The sequence below is a fragment of the Triturus cristatus genome, chromosome 10 (assembly GCF_964204655.1).
Source record: "Triturus cristatus chromosome 10, aTriCri1.1, whole genome shotgun sequence".
Taxonomy (NCBI): Eukaryota; Metazoa; Chordata; class Amphibia; order Caudata; family Salamandridae; genus Triturus; species Triturus cristatus.
In genome coordinates this window covers 1,173,544,486-1,173,563,063 of record NC_140593.1, presented here as the reverse complement: position 1 = coordinate 1,173,563,063, position 18,578 = coordinate 1,173,544,486, and the positions used below count along the sequence as shown (strand labels likewise).

Genomic DNA, 18,578 nt, shown 5'->3' with positions numbered 1-18,578 from the left:
CACGTCATATAATTATGCTAATATGTTTCACAATTCTAACGCACCATGTTAACTATAATTGTATGATTATACGTAGATGCGTTCTACACGTGATCATGATGCACCCTTACAATTAAAATGAGATTTTTGCTACATCATTTGCATGGGGAGGAGGTGTAAATGTAAGGTGTAAAGTACCCCCTGCTGTAAATTATGAGGCTATTTATTGCAAGTCACCAAGAAGTTGCATAACCATATAGAGGAACGAGGCTGAAGACTTGCAATATCCCTATCATGTACACCAAGGGGTACTTTATCCCATATAATACCTGGTCACACCATCACCTTTCCCAAAAACCACTTACAATGTTGGTGCATACCTCTTTCATAACAACAGCCATACCTCCATCATTCAGTGGCTTCCACTAGCTCTGGAACAAGACCGATCTGACACCTGAGCAGAGTCTGCGTTCTCGGAAGCAGGGAGAATGGAAAGGAGGCATGCTCTCTTTAAGTGTGAGGTTCTAGCGTCACCTGGTGGGTGGTTTTCCTCATACACACAGCGATGGATTTTTTGTGTTACCTCGGCAGACGGCAGCATTGGACTGTGGGAGCTGGGCTGTTTATACTGGCAAACCCTGGGATGACTTGGAAGCACAGGCTTATCCGCGTTCACTTTCACATCCAGAAAATTCCTCCTGGACGCTCCGCGAGAATATTACTTTCAGAAGTCAACAGCAGGTCGGCATAGCTGGCGGCTGAAAGAAAGAACTGTGTTCGTGCGAACTGGGCGTGGGGTCACTAAACTAATAGCCCAGCCAACCCTCGTTTAGGAAAAAGAATATGTCTTCTAGCATTCTGTTAACCCGTGTTGCATTCTGGGACTGGTAGTGTTATGCACTTGGACGGTCTGATTGGGTACACGTGCAGGTAGACGAACCTTAATGGTCAAGAGGGAAGTGCATGGGACAAACGCAGACATACGCCCGGTGATCTGCTTGCTGAGAGAGGGGGGCTGTGTTTGTCGAGGGAGAGCGCCAGGGTGAGTGCACTTGCCACAAAAGTCGGCTTCATTTAGTTGAGTACACGAAAGCATGAGACGGGTTCGTTAAAACACGAGCGACCTGACAATATTTACTTCTCCCACTTGTTTGATTGGAAAAGTGCCTCAGATACCCGTATTTTCATTTCAACGTATTTATTGTCAGCATAAAGTGTTTTTTATAGACCCAAACCCATCACAATTCCTCCTACTTGTATTCATTTACACAACTGCTTTGCTCGGATCAACCGACGTATTTTTAGCTAGTCTTGAAAAACGTGTCGTTATATGTGTTTTTTTAGCGTTTAAGCTATGGTTTGGAAATCAGTGGCGCCGTGGACTGGATTTAAGAGGAGGGCCAAGATTGAATTGGTTGGGTCGAACTTGACCCAGTGCTTCGTTTGAGCCGGTGGTAGCCACCCTCCCTCATCTTGACTCATCAGACGTTTCTGACAGCAAGAGGGACAACCGTCACTATGGGAGAAAGCAGGAACCTGTAAGAGTGCGAAAAACGTGCAGGGGCTGTCTGGAAGTGGGTTAAAGAGGTATGAGGGGAATGTAGAACTGCGCAGCTTTTGGATTGGGTGCACCGACTTTCAATTGCACCGGCCGCGCGCTTCGAAGCCCAGTTTTGGTCACAGACAGCTGTTTTTTTTTTGGTGTGTGTGTGTGTTTCTTTTACCAATTAAACACTGCAAACGTCTATAAGTGTATTATCGTTGTGTATATTAATCAGTAAAACCAAAGTCATCCTTACCGATGTTCGTCCAGTATAGTAGCTGCCTCGTTACATTGACGCACAGAATCGTTTTTGTATACAAACTGTAAGCCATCCCTCCTCCTCCGTCTTTCCGACTTTACATTTCCACGTGTCCAGGTGGCGGGCATGTGTACCTCACCCACTCCTAATTTCTTTGTATTCTGATATAGTTTTCATTGGGAAAGGACTACAAGGCCCAGAATGCAACGGTTAAAAAGTTCTGCATCGCCTACGCGTCCCTGCAACAGAACAACTTGAGATCAACCATCAATAGAAATTATATCTGCACCAGTCTTTCTCCGCCGCTGCGTTAACTGCCCTGAGCGAACCGCGGGAACTCGGACTCGTGTGCCGCTCACTAAGGCTAAACCGACTCTTCCCAAGCACTACGTCTTGGCAGCTTATAGATGTTAAGGTGTCTCAAAACTGAGTGCAGTGCATATGTAGCGCGTAGTAAACGTGGCTCCTGTTTAATGCAGTAAAATATTTCTTGTTAGTGCACGCCCAATACACTGCTGTGCAAAACGTCTGAGGTTAGTTACTGTGTGACCTGGAGACACCACGTTCCAGTGTTGTCATTTTACATGGCGGCACATTAAACGAAGGTGGGTACATTTCTTTTAAATCTATTGTCCTAATGCAACCCTGCTATCCATACAGTCTATTAGTAAATAGTAACTTTACCGCCAAAACTAACTTCAAAAGCCACGGGCCTCCCTTCTGTGGAAAGGGCTGGTAGGTAGGGTGACCAACTGGTATGGGTGCAAATTCGGGACGGTGAGTGTCAAAATTCAGGACAAAGGGTCAAAATGCAGGACAAATTCCTCAGAGTGGCCAGCTTTATGTGTCAGATGGCTTCAAGCATTCCATTCCTGTTCAGCTGGTGATGTGTGATACCCGTAGCAGACACGTCTTGTGCGAGGGAAGAGCATTTAGCAGGAAAAGGGAGTTATTGACCAGCCTGCATGAGCTATGATTGGCTGCCCACTGCCGAGCGTTCTGGTATTATTGTGGGTCAGAGTGGTTCGATAGGAGTTGACATCACTATATAATGACCTGGCCAGTGGCTGGCCATATGTCAGCCCTCCTTATTTTACCTGTATATTGGTAATAGCATACTGCTTGGGCGGTTTCATTTCTGTGAGCTGTAAACTACGGAGGCACTGTCTTTTACATACACAACATTTTCCGTTGAATGGAAGCAAAATGCCAACACGCAGATTTACTGATAAAACCATACAGAACACAAATACTGATGTGTGGAAATGTAGTTTCTTCAAATGTATGAAGCTGGCACTGTATACACTATATCAAAGTAAGGTACAGTGTGCACAGAGTCCAGTGCAACCGCAAAGGTAGGCAGAGGTAAAAGTAGATAATACCTTACTCTCTATTTGTGGTAGTGTGGGCGAACAATAAGGCTTGATCAGAGGGTAGTGTTAAGCATTTCTTGTACACACTCAAGCAAGGAATGATGTCTCGCACTCAAAGACCAAATTCAGACCAATTTGTTTGTATACAAATATTTAGTTATTTTATTTCTAGAACCAAGCAAGGCCTGGTGCAGGTAAGTGAAATAATACTATGCAAAATGTATGCAGTGAATTACAGTTGAGTGCAGGTTCAAATGCAGTTGGTTGATTTACAGGTAAGTCAACAGTAAAAATTACTTTTCAGTTACTTTGTAGATTACACGTTTCTTCTTGAATTACTTTTTAAGTTACTTTTGCTATTCAGTGTGATATGCCTAAATATCACACTGGGACATTTCGTAGACAAAAGGTAAGTAATTCAGATTTTGTATATTTGTAATTTTTCAAGGTTTCATAAAAAGCAATTCCATACTTAGAAGTCCTATGGGAGAAAACAATGTTATCAACTTAACAGTAACTACTTGGATTTGGAAGTTGGTTTCTGGGGTTAGAACCAGGGTTCCCACAGGATTTAAGGATGCACTCTCAAAACACCCTCAGCGGCACTAGGGTGGCCGGGTGCAGTGTGCACAGGCTAAATTTTATCCAATGGAGAATAGGGGGCCTCCAGTTGGTGATGAGCAGGCCACAGGTTGTGGGATCAAAGCTCCTGGTGTTAGGCTCAGGACAAAGGGGGATCTGATTTAGCAAACAAGGTGCACCCACCGGGGCGGCCGAGTGCAGGGTACTGTGTTGGCGTTGGGTGCCCTGTTGATTTCATTGGGGATGCTCCAGTTGCAACAAACACTGCTGGCTCGGGGACAAAGATCTTCTGGCGGTGACCAGCAGTTGGAGAAGTAAGTTGGGATGCTGGGACACTGTCGGTTGGGCCACCCAAGGCCACGGGGCGTCTGGTGCAGAGGTGTCTTTTGGTTTCGGGCTTTTCTTACTGGCTTTGGTCGTGGGGTATCCTCCAGAAAGGGGCTGCAGGTGTCAATTGGAGACTTGGGACAGGTCAGCAATCACCAGATCCCAGGTCAGGATTGCTGGGGAGATCTCCTTGTGGTGTTGGGCCACTTGAACTCTGGCTCTGGGCGTCAGTTGCAGAGTGGTCAGACTTGCGGATTTGGCTGGAGCCAGAGTTTGATGGTGGGTAAATCCGGTGCTCATGGGAGACAGTCTGGGAAGGCAGGGCAGGTACTTCGGGTTCTTGGTCACTGCTGGCTGCAGGACACACCAGGATTTTGCTGTAGTCGGTCGAGGTTGGGACAGGCCGGTAGGGATGGGGCCAAGTCAGTTGGTGTCCTCCTCCTCCTTCTTCAGCACGGCTCTTCGTTACTTCTTGTTTCTTCTTTTCTGAAGAGGCAAGTTTCAGGGTTGCCCATAAATACTAAATTTAGGGGCGCTACAGGTAAGTACAGGTTGGGACCAATGGGTCCTTTCCTAGGGGGTGGGTACACCCTCTATTATGCCTTCCTCTAGTGGGAGGGGGGCATAAGCCTCCCCCTGGTTGTCTGGGTCCCCCCTCTGAAAGATGGTGGGGACTGAGCGTTGTGCTTCACCACGCCTGCCCCACCTGAGGGGTGGGGTAGGCACTCCTAACTTGGTTTTCCCATGATTCTCCCATCCAAAGTGGGGTCAGAACCGGTGGGGGCCAGTTGCTGGGAGCAGTAAATGGCTGGGGTAGCTCACAAAGGCGGCAAGCCATCGAAGCTTCCTCTTTGTAGACCCTGCCCATCCTGGGGGAAGAGGCTTGGCACCTCGTCCCAGGATGTGCTTTGTTTCAGGACCCCAGGAGTGGCAGGCTCTCGACCCAGGGGCCCAGAAACATGTCTGATGGTGACAGCTGGCAAGCATCCACTCAGCCAGGACACTAGAGTTTTTTTTTTTTTTTTAGGGGTCATCTCTAAGATGCCCTCTGAGTGCATTTTTCATTAAATCCCACACTGTGCTGAAAAGTTTGATACCAAAATTCCCAGTTTTCAGTAAAGCCATTATGGTGACGTGGAGTTAGTAATGACAAACTCCCGGACCATATACTTTTTATGCCATTACTGCACTTACAATGTCTAAGAATAAACTTAGCCTCTGTATGGCTCATGCACCTGTACCCTCACCTCTGGTATAGTGCACCCAGCTAGAGGTGGGGCTTACCTATGCCAGGGCAGTGGTGTGTTTGCATGACACACAGGAATGTGTGCCATGTCGACTCTTAACTTTGTTCTGCACCAAAACACGCAGCCTGCAATGGCTGTGTGTGCGTGTAAAGGTAGAGTGCCTCTAAGAGTGGCACGATAAGTGCTGTAGCCCTTAGAGGCCTTCCCTGGTCACAGTGCCCTTGGTACCTATGGTACCTTTTACAAGGGACTTGCATGTGGCCAGAGAGTTATCATTTGGGTTTTGCAACAGTACAGTTTAGGGAACGATCATAGGCCTTGGGCACTTGGTTGGCAGGAACCCAGGGCACACTCTGTGAAAGTACAGCATAAGTTTGGCAAAAAGCGGAGCAACCATGCAAAAAAGGGGCACTTTCCTACAGCAAACATGTATCGTTTGAACATCACCAAGTAAAGTGTCTTGATTGTTTTGATCCAGTTAAAACTGTTTCCAGCACACTTCTGAATTAGACACAAGTGGTCCATTTGTGGTTTCCTAACAGCTGATATGTTTTGAAACATCATTTGCAGATATTTAAAAGTTGTGAGTTACAAACTCACAGCCTTAGGGTGGAAAGCCTTTGGCTTCCAACCCTCAACATATTTGTCATTGTATATTAATTGTATCAGAAGCATAGTAAATTATGTCTTTACAGGTCACCAGAATACAACAATCTTTGATGGGGCTCTTTAATGATTCCCTCACTATCATCAACAGTGCCTCTCTCACATGTATTTTATTTGTTTTATAGAGCCTCTAATACCATTGTATGGTGCCAGACACTACATCACACACACAAACCAAGACAATGAATCATACATGTGTGAAGAAAAGGTTACATAAGGCAAAGGAGGCTACAAGGTGTAAGATGCACGTCACCCATACTGGTAGGCATTTTGTAAGAGTGGTTGGTCTGAAGAAGCAGGAACTCAGGATTCAGAACATACACAGTAGTTTAGCATTTACTTTAATGATAAGAATGCATTACTACCCAAACAAACCTTCTCTTTTTTAAAAAATTTTTTTTTAGCAACATCAGGATAATGAAAAACTGAGAAGAAAACATAAGTTTGTAACCTATACCAGGCAGCTCTTTGATGGCAGTTCTTAGCTCACTTTGCTAGATTACGTATGTAACTTATGAACTGCACAGTAACAAAAGAATCTCAGTGACAAAAGCAGTAACTCACTGAGCTCTCACATAAAATACTGTTTTGATATGCAGGATACACATTCTTTGCAGCAGGCATATTAACCCTCTGTGCTAACTTATGATTCAAAACTGCCACTAAACAAAACTCCTAACTCTTTCCTGCAGGTACATCAGTCACCAAAGTTATTGTGACACTTTTATTGTTGCCTGAAAACTGCTGGATAGACAAGGAACTTTAGTGCCAGCCCCCAGTAACAAAACTTCCCCCCCCACACTTCCAGCCTCACAGGGAAACGCCCGATGCGGGTATGGCCAGTCGGGCCTTGCTACCACCCTCCAATGGGGCCCCTCATCTTCACATAGACCCTCTCTCATGTGTATTTAATTTATTTTATAGTGCTACTCATCCAAAGTATGTATGCCAGTGTGTTGGAGAGCGTTACATCACACACATATTATAGAGATGATGACTCATAAATGTGAAAGTCAATGTATAGGAAATGTTACTTAAGACATTGGGTGCTACAAGGTGTAATAGTCAGATGTCATCCATACTGGTAGGCAGTGGTGTAACTTGGGCAGGGCCACAGGGGCAGTTGCCCCGGGTGCTATATTCTTAGTGGTGCACAGTTTTAAAAGAAATAAAAATTGTAGTGGAAGGGACTCTAGCAACATCGGTGCTGTTGTCTGCAAGTGCAGGTTATGTTGTCTTGCCCATCTTTCCCCACAGAAGGGTTGCAATGAGTCATGCCCTCATGCATCTCTCATGGCCTCTGTGCAGGTAGAGGACTGCTCACGCTGTTTCCTGGTGGCATCGGAACAGTGACGCCCAGCGGCACAACGTCTCTTGTGGTACCACGGTGCCATACAAGGAATTAGATTCTGATGTATGGCAGGCAGAAGGAGTATTCCAAGCCAGAATCCCATGCTTGCTGCCTGACATCAACGGGGGGTGTGGGAACTCCATTCATTCCTTCATCTATCATTCAGTCTTTACCATTCATTCTGTTCTTCCATCTGTGTGGCCAACCATATCCAAACCTATCCATCATATCATTCATCCATCCACCCTTTCACCCCATCCATCCTTTCACTTATCCACCCCTTCACTCATCCATCCAACTATTTACCCTTTCACCCATCCAGCCGACCTTTCACTTGTATATCCATCCATTCACATTTCACTCATCCATCCTTTCTTCCAGCTCTTCACCCTCCCTTTCATTAATCTATGCATTCTTTCACTCATCCATCCTTACATCCTTCTTTTCACTCATCCATACACCCTTTTGCCCATCCATCCTGTCAATCATCCATCCATACTTTCACTCATTCGTCCACCCTTTCTCTCTCATCCCCCTTTCACTTAGCCATCCCTTCACTCATCAACCCATCCATCTACTCATCCACACATTAATCCATCCATTGACCCTATCACGCATCCATCCTTTCACTCATCCATCCATCATTTTCTCTCATTCAGCCATCCTCCCTTCCACTCATCCATCCTTACATCCACCCTTTCACTCATTTGTCCATCCATTCACCCTTTTACTTATCAATTCATCCATCATTTCACTCATATAGCCACCCATTCACTCGCCCATTATCCACCCTTTCACTCTCCCATCCACCCTTTTACCCATCCATCCACCCTTTTAACCATACATCTGCCATCCACCCATACATCCACCATTCTACCCATACTTCCATTTATTTACCTGTTCTCTCATCCATTCTTCCACTCATCCATCCACCCTTTCTCTCATCATCCAGCCATTCACCCATTCCTTCACTTACTCACTCGCACACCTTTTCACATTAATTATGAGCTGAGCCTTTGTCCGCAGACTGTGACAGAAGAGGCCTATCAAGAATTTCACCCCTGCTGGAGTTCCTAAAGCAAGGGGTTGGGCAGGGTAGGGTTCACCATGCCCCTGCACATAGGCAATCTGAAAACGTGGAAGTCATGAGTCATGCATGATGCACAGTGCCAGGAGGACATGAGGTGACTGTGACATGGTGGTATTTCCAGGGCTTTAAGTGGGCTGACAAAATTTGGGGCTCTGTCCAAATGGCGTGTCCGATGTAATTAAGGGTATGGCTTAAAACACATGAGCTAAAAATATGTGCTTAGCGTAGTGTGCTGCCCGACTCGTATTCTGTTATTGCATCCAGATATATAAATACATTACACCTACAACAAGCCAGGACTATTGGCTTTGTCAATGATTGTTGCATAAAATAAAAAAGCATCAACTAGTGATTCATTGTCAATAATATTGAAAATGCTTCAGTTCTAAAATGAGACTGTGAAAGAACTATAACCACTTATTTTTAACTTCTTTCGCTGGCTACTTTTCATGAACTGGATACTGTACATCTCTTCTATCTGGTGAGGTTCAACTTTTTCTTTATGTACTGTTAAGACAGAATGCACGGCCCTAGACCAAGGCTGGAGGAGGCCAACCACATGCAATTACAGCCCAGACCATTCTATAGTCATACTGTATGTGACAATCAGCCGGCATACAGCATTACACTGAGAGCAGTGCAGCTGCCTTGTGCTCAGAGGATGAGTGCGAGGCAGCCCCATCAGGGAGCAGAGGCTACTCACAGGGGAACAGTGCTGTTTCCCAATGCCCAAAATTACAGACCAAAGGCGTCCGTAAAAGGGATCATCCTGGACGACGGAAGTGTAGTTCAAATTACGGACGGTCCGTGACATTTTCAGATGGTCTGTCACCCTACTGGTATATGTAATGACTCTCGGTGAAATGAGGCCTGCTGCAGACACTGGCCTGCCAGTCACACTCAAGTTGTGGAATTTATGGCTCCCTTTTGATCATTTTTGGAGTTTTGAAAAGTTGTGTGTGTTTTTGAGGGATTTCCTTTTGTGGGATTTTCTTTTGTGAAAATGTTTTTGCAGATATTTGTAAAGTGTCAAAAAAGGGTGTCTAAACGAGTGACCTCCGTGTGGGTGTTACCTGAGGGTAGCCGGGGTAAGCGATGCATGCTATCCTTTAGCTTGCTCTTTGGTTCCCTTCACAGGCTTTGCCCAGGGCCCCTGGCTGTAGCGGGCATCTGGCGTTTGCCCAGGTGCTAGGAAGGGCGGGGCTGGTTTTGCAGAGATGCTGCAATATCAGCCCCCAGTAACAAAAGCTGTGTGCGGGATTTTGTTCATGAGCGGGTCGGGGTGGGGGCATGTCAGAAAAAAATTGCCAAGGCGCCGCTTTGGGTTCCTGGCTTTGCCTTGGTATCCCTTCTCACTGAAGGAGAAGGCAGCGGCAGGCTGTTGGGGATTTTGGAGATTGAGGGGGGCATGGGACAAAGGTTAGGGGTGGGACGTGCGGTATAAACAACTCTAAAGTTTAAAAAGAGACAGTGATGCAGTCCCTATTTAAACTTCATTTGTTTTTCAGTCCATTAAAAGCATGGGAACAGAAAAACAAAGTGAAGTTTTAAACAGGCTGCTGACCAATTCAGCATGCCTATTTTCCCAATGCACTAAAAGGACTTCAGAGCTCCTGCCCATTGTGCTGGGCTACTTCAGCTTTGACAGTTTTCTTATCTGTTGTGAGTGCTGGGCTCTGGTAGTACACATTCATTCAAAGGCCTATCAAAGTAGAGGAGGCTTTTTTTTAATTGCTTCTTGAGAACCCCCTTCCCCCACCCTCTCTCTTCAGCCAATTTACACGATGTCAACTAAAGCCTTGGTGGGGGCAGATAAGCAGGGATGAATGGCCCCATTAGCATAGCTCTCTCCATTGACCAATACACTGCAGTAGTACCATGTCACACTTTTAACTACTACAAAGGAGAGGTTATGCAAGTTTCCTTTAAAATATAAATGAGCAAGACAGGTACATTATTATATTGGCATTTCTATAGCGGTTTCCTAACCCTTGTGAGTCCCAAGAAGCTGTAACATAAATATTTGTGACCGAATATACGTTTTATTTGTTTTTTCTTTCTTTCTTAGAGCCTTGAAACCATTCATAAGACACTATTTAAACAGAACTTTTAATGAAAAAAGTAATATTCTGTCTTCGGGTTCAATAAGTGATTTATTTAATGTCCCAGCCCTCCATGTCTAACCGCTCTTCTCATTCTCGGGTAGTTTTTGTGTTTAGAAAAGTGTACTGTGGGTGCTGCAGACCCTGTTGCACTGTAAGTGCATGTCCCATTTTCCTTCTACAGAAGCTGCTTTGAGGGCGATTGGCTGAAGTTAAGGGCCTTTTAAGTACTTGAAGCACTGGGTTTGCATCTCTGAGGCTGGTACCTTCGTTTCACACCAAAATAGTCCAAACATAGGCCACAAGGCACACACACCTCTATCTTTCCATACAATACAATCAGTCTAGAACAACCTCTCACTCCTTTTCACCTCAAACTCTTGCATAAGAGCAGCAAAACCACATGGTACATGCACAGCTGAGATCACCACATACAACATATATGCAAATTACAGACATTAAACGGGTACTAATGAGGTGAAACCTTTGCTTATACTGTTAGGATTGGTAAAATTGTCAATACAATGAAGTAATAACATCACAAAACCCATCAATTTATACAGCACAATGTGATTTTTACTGCTTCATAAGGTAGTCAATGCTGTCCCATAATTTGGTCCTACCTAATCTATGGGAAATCCATTGTTTGGAGAGTAAAACTCAGTTGATTAATATGGAGGTGGGTGAGCCAGCAAATGAACAGGGCGAGCCGAGCCAAAGGTCTGGCTTAGCTCTTAGAGTCCGTGCACGAGCCAAGCCATGAAAATCCTACACCAAGCATCACTTAAAGTATGATACTATCTCTTCAAATTTCAAACCGATGTATTTCTCTAAGATGTGGACGTTTTGACATTAACATGTGCCATTATAGCTCTGCACTGAGAAGTATTTATTAAAAGTGTTAGTTTTTAAACACGAGCTTAGAGACATTCCTGGCCAGACAATTGTCATGTGAATCCTTTATGCAACCCACAATCTTATTAATAGAGTAACATTATAGTCTGTTAAATGAAAGAAAATAGGTTGTGTACAGTTGGTACTCTGAACTCGTGTATTAGAAGATGCTTTCATATACAATAGTGAAGGTAAAGGAAGATAGGTAAAACGACATATTTGCCTAAGATAACACAATTTGGTTAAGCGGGGAAGTAATGATAAATGCAGGTTTTCTGGTTTCACGTTGTAGATATGAGCAACTACGTTGGTATTTATTGGTCTCTCATTCTTACCTCCAATATTAATGTTTTGTTTTTAGCTTTTTGTGCATGAGGGTGGCAGGCAGAAGCCACAGGAAAACTGGGCTTGAGGTTCCAACAGTACCTTGACCTGAGCCAGGGCCAGGCTTCAGGCTCTAGACCTGCTCGAGCTTTCAGTGGCTCACCCACCTCTAGGTTAATATAATTACTTCAGATATCTCTATGTATACTGGTTGATGCCCTTGGAGCTAGTGACTTGTGTTTATAGACCTACAATGTACCTTGATGCACTGTACTAGTGAAAGCAATGTGGAGGTTTGACAATTTAAAAATGTATTGCAGGCTATGCGCAGTATAAGACAGACTACAAGAAAATGTGCAGAAAAATTCAAGGAAAAATGTACTAACTTTTTTCCACCAGATTTGTGTGTAAAAAAAAAAAAAAAAAAAAAAAAAAAAAATGGAATTTACTCTCAGCACAACTCAAATTTCTTGATTTGCATTGGAAAGTTACCTAACATGCAGCAAATTACAGCTAAGCACTACTTTTCAGCAAGGGTACGTTCCATGGGTTGTACAAGGGCATTCCCAATAACCGGGAGAGCCGAGCCAAGGGTCTGGTTCTGATCTTAGCTAAGCCCTGAAAATATTTGCTATGTAAATCGTACAACAAATGTTGCATAAAATATGATAAATTCTCCTCAAAATCCCAAAATTTGTTAATGATGTGGAAGCTATCATATTAACATTGAACACTATAGCACTTCACTGAGGTGTACTTGTTAAAAGTGATCCTTTTCTACCGCTGGTCATCTTAACTCCCTCATTTCAATGGGTTTCTGTAATAATGGTCTGAATCCGCTTAAGGTTGAAGTGGTGGTTTATTCACTGGTACAGCGAGATCCATAAAACGGCACCAACCGTTCAATCCTTGTCTCTTCTCTCTTGGAATGAGTGACGCATCATACCATGCATCACTCCATTCCATTACATGGAGAAGATTCCACAGTGCACCCACAATTCCACCAGTATCAATCATAACACATCCCCTTCCCGCCCAAAGAAAAGAAATGCATAAAACATTAAAAACTATTCCAAAGAAAGCATAAAACAACCTCATAAGGAACAACTAATAAGAAAACAGCATCAAATAAACATTCAAAATAAATGTAAGCACTAGTATGGTACCCAACTAAAAAAAATAACATTAATACAATACATAGTCCTTCATCCCAACAGGCACCCACCTGCACCTGGAAGGATACTGATCAGATTCCTTTCCATCCACAATATCTTCCTCATTAGAATGATTTCCACCCAACAAGGAAGGTCCAGAACTCTCTACATTCTGGAAACCACCAGTGTGCCTGACCAGCCTAGACATACTCCACCAGCAGCCCGTGTTAACCTTTACCACATTCTTCTTGATGGCTACAATGGTAAAGGGACCCAGAAAACCCGTTCTACCCTTGAAAGTATGTCTAGGGTTCTTCACCAGCACATGGTCACCAACACACCATTTCTTGTATCTAACATTCATTCTGGAATTATAACTAGACTTGTACTTGTCCTGATAGTCAGAAATCCTAGCTCGTCTAGTTTCAGCAGACATCTTCTTACCAAAACTAGAAGGTAGCCAACCAGGATTTAATTTGGAAGAAGCTTTCCTCCCTCTCAAAACTTCAAAAGGAGACCTTAAAGTAACAGCATTAGGTGTGGTGCGATGAGCCCACCAAGTATCTCTCAAAACAGTGCTAAAAGGTATCCTCGATTCAAGGGCCCGTTGAGCACAGCCCTTGACCACTCTGTTCATCCTCTCAGCTAACCCATTGGCCTGAGGCGAATATAAGGCTGTCTTCTGATGGACAATGTTAAAGTCTTTTAGAAAGCTGCACATTTCATGGGAAACAAACTGCACTCCATTATCAGTGACTAAAAACATAGGAACCCCTTCAGACACAGACATCCTTAAGGAAATCAATAACCGTCCTAGTATTGGCCACTGACACACATTTGGTGACCACCCACTTAGAAATGTAATCCACAAGGACCAGAACAAACCTTTCATAGGAAGGTAAAAGTTCAAACGGCCCAAAAATGTCCAGGTCTAATTTCGACCACACTTTGTCAGGAACTTACACAGGGGACAAAGGAGCATTGCTAGGAATGTGAGACTTGTCATTGGAAGCACAAGACGTACAATCTTTAACCACACCCTCAATCATCCGATCAATACCAGGCCACCAATACGTTTCCCTCACCCGAGCCTTCGTCAGACTTCTGCCCAAATGCCCCTCATGAGCAAGATTGATTATTTTGTCTCTAAACACACTAGGAGGAATCACTCTATCGCCTCTCATGAGGTTATCACAACAAAACGACAACTCTTCCTTCACAGCCCAATAGGATTTCATATCTTGATCCAAATCCCTGTAATCAGGCCATCCATGACTCACCCACCTTTTAAGGAAAACAAAATCCTTGTCACTACTTACACCCTCCAACCACTCTTCAGATGAAAAGGCAGGCTCAGCTATCCAAGATATACACTCAACTTCACTGCAATCTGTGGATTGTCCAACTGGCAGACGAGAAAGGCAATCCGCAGATTTGTTGTTCATACCAGGAATATACCTAACAACAAAGTTAAATTCCTGAAGACCTTCACTCCAGCGTTTGAGTCTGGGTGTAATGTTCTCATTATGCCTGCATGAAAAAATTTGCACCAAGGGACGATGATCCGTTCGAACCATAAAAGGAATTCCCCAAAGGTAAAACTTGAAATGTTGTACAGCCCAGAACACACTCAAGGCTTCCCTCTCAATACAAGAATAGTTGGCTTCCGCATCCTTAAGAGCTCTAGAGGCAAAAGCAATTGCCCTGTCCTCCCCATCTACAACCTGTGAAAGCACAGCCCCTAACCCTTTAAGACTGGCATCAGTTGTCAGAATAGTCTTGCGATTAACATCGAAATGTCCTAGAGTAGGCATCTTACCTATTCCAGCCTTTATGCAATCAAAAGCTTTTTGACACTCGTCAGACCATGTAAACTGTGTCCCCTTTTTAAGCAGGACTCTGATCGGCTCAGCAACACTTGCAAACCCATGTATAAATTTTGAGTAAAACTCAGCGAGTCCCAAAAACAACCTCACCTGGTCCTTGTCTTGAGGAACAGGAGCTTTCACTACACTCTCTGCTAGCTCCAACTTAGGTTGTATGCCCTTTCCAGAGATTACATGACCCAAATACGATACTGAACTCACTCCTACATGGCACTTTTGTTTCTTAACTGTGAGTCCCGCATCCCTCAATTTCTCCAACACCACGTAAAGGGTTGTACAATGTTCTCTTTCATCTTTCCCATATATCAAGATATCATCTTGAAAGAACATTACATTAGGTACTTTCCCTAACACCATCTTCATGACCCTCTGGAAGCACGCTGCAGCAGACGCCAACCCAAAGGGCATTCGCAAAAAACGGTAAGCCCCCATAGGTGTCACAAAAGATGTGAGATGTTTTGAGTCCTTATGCAGCATGACCTGATGGTAAGCCGAGGATAAATCCAACACGCTAAAAATTTTAGCCCCAGAAAGAACACTAAGAGACTCGGCTATATTGGGCAATGGTTGGCGATCCACCCAAATCCATTCGTTCAACCCTCTCAAGTCCACACACATTCTGACACTTGCCCCCCCATCCTTAGGGGCAAGAACAATGGGGGCAAGCCACTCCGAATCTTCGATCTCCTCAATAACTCCTAACTTAAGCAATCTCTGTAACTCAACCTTGAGTGGTTCAACCATCATGTTTGGTACCCTCCTTACCTTGTGCACAAAAGGGATAGCTTTTTTTTTATGGACAATGCGATGTTCAAACCCCTTAAGACAACCCAGGGTATCTGAAAATACCTCGGGTAACTTCTCAAAGCATTCACAGCTTGAATCCCAAGAATCTACCAACATAACTTGATCTTCAGGATTTTTAGCACAAGGGTTAAGCATGATGCCAAGGTCACGTTGATGTCTCCATCCAAGCAAATTGTCTCTTCTTTCAGCCACATAAACTTTACCCATGGTACTTCTGTCTTTAAATTGGATAGATGCTTGAATATAACCTAGGACATTGATTTTGAAACCCCCATAGCTGACAGGATTGATATCTGGTCTCGACAAGATCACATTGTCAAGACCTACACACTCATCCCACTGCTTATTACCAATCCTGGTAAAAGGTGAACCAGAATCAGCCAAAACAGAAAAATCAAACCCATCAACCATAATTTTACACTCTGGCATTGTTATACTATCAGCATCTATTTTCCCATCATCAGCTCTAACGCTCAAAAGGATGGTGCGTACTACATCCAAATTTTTCTGAGGGTTACGAGCTTTGTCAGAAGCTCTGCAGACTCTAGCGTAATGCCCCTTAACACCACACTTGTTACACACCTCCTCCCTGGCAAAACAATGTGTGTAATTAGAGAAATGTGAAAAACTTCCACACCTCATGCATTTTGGTTTAGTACCAGTAGATGCAGCCTTGTCAAGAGAATTACTACTCCCTACAGCGGGATGAATGTCACGTTCCACCCTGCTTTGAGCCCCCCTCGAAGAAGCACGCATGCACGTGTCCTTTTCAACAGTCTTGCTATTATTAGAAACAGAAACCTTCGCCAAACTGTTGCAAGTCTCAAAGTTTTCTTCTTCCTCTATGGCATGCACCTCACTAGGTTTCTGATCTTTTTCTTCTTTGTTCTTCCTGATTTCCTTAACCCACTTGGAAGTGTTCTCCATACCCTCCACAATGGCCACAGCTTCAACTAAAGAAGGATTTTTCGATAAAAGTTTCTCCTGGACTTGAACGCTGTTAGTGCACCTCACTAATTGGTCTCTCACTAGCAAATCCGAGAGATCACCAAACTCACACGTGCGCGCGAGAGTTTTCAAGGCTGCCACATAGCTGCCTACACGTTCTACAGGACCCTGGATCCTAGTGAAAAATGTATGTCTCTCTAGGACTACATTGATACGGGGACCAAAATACTTCTCCAGCATAATCAGAGACATCTCATATACATCACCAGGAGATCCATCACCATCACCCACTGGGATGATGTCCATGCTGTCATAAGTATTTCTTCCCTCCACGCCCAAGTTATGAAGAAGGATAGCTTGTTTCCTGACAGCCGAAAACTTCTCTCCACCAATGGCCACTATATAGGAATCAAAAAGATTCTTCCACCTCTTCCAGGGAAGAATGGTATCACCCTCTTCTGACAAAAAGGGCGGAGGCTGTGACATGCTAGAGGACGAGGCTAATGCCATTTTTAAGCAACTCTAGAAAACAGTCAGAATAATGTTATGGAAAAAATGATGTGCATCTGTTCCTTATAAAACACCATCTATAAGCATGACTGCTGCAATTGTTCCTCGTGTTTTCACATGTATAATATACCAACCGTCAGTGCAAATACACAAAAGTTCGTTGTTGACATCCCCCAGCAATGTTTTACTACGTGTCCATTTCTGCTTAAAGTTTTATTTTCACAAAAAACTCTTTGTTCGTATCTCCGCTTGTGCTGTTGCTAGGGTAACACTCGACACTGGTGTTACGGAATGACGAGGCACGCAGGAGCGTTGTGGCATTGCCAGGGTAACACTTGACACTGTGGTGCTACGGAATGACGAGGCGTGCAGGAGCGTGCGTTTCAAGACATGCGTTCCAGACGATACGAACAAACAGCAGCAGCACGCGAAGACCGGCGTGTGAAGATTAACGGTTCTTTCTTTTTTTTTTTCAACCGTTACTAATACTTCAAAAAATTGTCCAGCAAACTCACAGAAAGTGGTGTGATCCTCCGCTGCCAACCACGAGTCACTGCCACTCCGATTCCAAAGGAGAGACGTTCCAATTCCTTAGAGAACGTCACCGTCGTAGGGGAATTGGTGCTTTGCCGTGTTACCTGTCCCCGATCAGGCATAGTCTCCTCATCGCCAGTGTAATAATGGTCTGAATCCGCTTAAGGTTGAAGTGGTGGTTTATTCACTGGTACAGCGAGATCCATAAAGCAGCACCAACCGTTCAATCCTTGTCTCTTCTCTCTTGGAATGAGTGACGCATCATACCATGCATCACTCCACTCCATTACATGGAGAAGATTCCACAGTGCACCCACAAATTCCACCAGTATCAATCATAACAGTTTCCAAAGGCGATGATGAAGGAAAACGTTTTGGGTAATAATATCTGCCCTAAAGCGCACATTTTGAGGAAGCCACAACTTATTCAAGTTTTCCAGTTTCACTTTGCACAAATGAGCCAGTAAATGGATATCTCTTTGTCTTTCCCTATGTTTGTACCTTTTAGTGGATTTTGTACAGTTGTTAGAATATAGTGCAAAGTCGACCCCAAGGTATTGTAGCACTTTATATGAACACCAGTTACATCACACCTGATCACCTGCATTGTTTATTGGCATAACGAGATTAAGTGATTGGCCCAGAATCACTGGGTGTTGAGCCAATGCCAAAACTCACACCTGGTTCCCCAGTCCCACAGTCTGCCCCAAAGTCTGCAGCTCTGACCATAATGCCACATCCTGAGTAGAGGGAGTGTGGCAGGCACAAGTCAACCTTCAGCTCGTTACGGGCTTGAGGTTCCAATAGTAACTTGAGCTGAGCCAGGCTTGAAGCTCGAGCCTGGCTCCTACTTTCAGTGACTCTCCAACCTCTAATTCTCATACAATGATCCATGTTTTTTTGATGCAAAGCCTTATTTACTAAAAGAGAAGGTAGATAGGACTTGTACCAAAAAGTTACACCACCTTGAGACTGGCATAAAGAATGAGCACAGTTTCTTTT

The 18,578-nt window shown here is 44.1% G+C and overlaps 1 protein-coding gene across 4 annotated transcripts in view; it reads left to right on the top strand.

Annotated features, from left to right (window-relative positions):
- The first annotated feature begins 697 nt into the window (after positions 1-697).
- Positions 698-18,578, top strand: part of LOC146796902 (uncharacterized) — a 59,989-nt gene continuing 42,108 nt past the window's right edge. The window contains exon 1 of one of the 4 annotated variants that reach the window (XM_085630256.1): positions 698-720. The gene's annotated coding sequence lies outside the window, so the exon portion shown is untranslated. Of the gene's footprint in view, positions 721-918; positions 1,022-1,401; positions 1,567-2,364; positions 2,387-18,578 lie in introns of those variants that run through there. The other 3 variants (XM_085630254.1, XM_085630255.1, XM_085630257.1) reach the window with 3 other exon arrangements.